Raw genomic sequence first — 408 nt, 5'->3', positions numbered from 1 at the left:
CCCTTGGATTGTGACATGTAGAGACCCATCTTCTTCCCTTTAGCAATAATTAAAGAATTTCTGGAGAGCTTCCATTTACCATCTCCAAAGTAAGTGTGATAGTCTTAATCATCAAAAGAACTTGTAGAGATCAAGTGTAGGGGCATATCAGGCACATACCTAACATTTTTTAGTAGCAACTTGCACCCGGTATTAGTTTCCAACCAAATGTCTCCAATGCCCACAACATTAGCCATCCCTTGATTTCCCATCCTAACTTGACCAAAGTCACCAGCAGTGTAGGATGTGTAAAAATCACGTCGGGGTGTAACATGGTAAGAAGCTGCTGAATCTGCAACCCAGGTGGTATCCTGACATGCAAGATTAACACAACCATCATCACAAACAATGGCAACATCACCATCAAAT

The sequence above is a fragment of the Populus euphratica genome, unplaced genomic scaffold, assembly GCF_000495115.2.
Source record: "Populus euphratica unplaced genomic scaffold, PopEup_1.0 scaffold5.1, whole genome shotgun sequence".
Taxonomy (NCBI): domain Eukaryota; kingdom Viridiplantae; phylum Streptophyta; class Magnoliopsida; order Malpighiales; family Salicaceae; genus Populus; species Populus euphratica.
Note: the sequence above shows the minus strand (reverse complement) of the source record.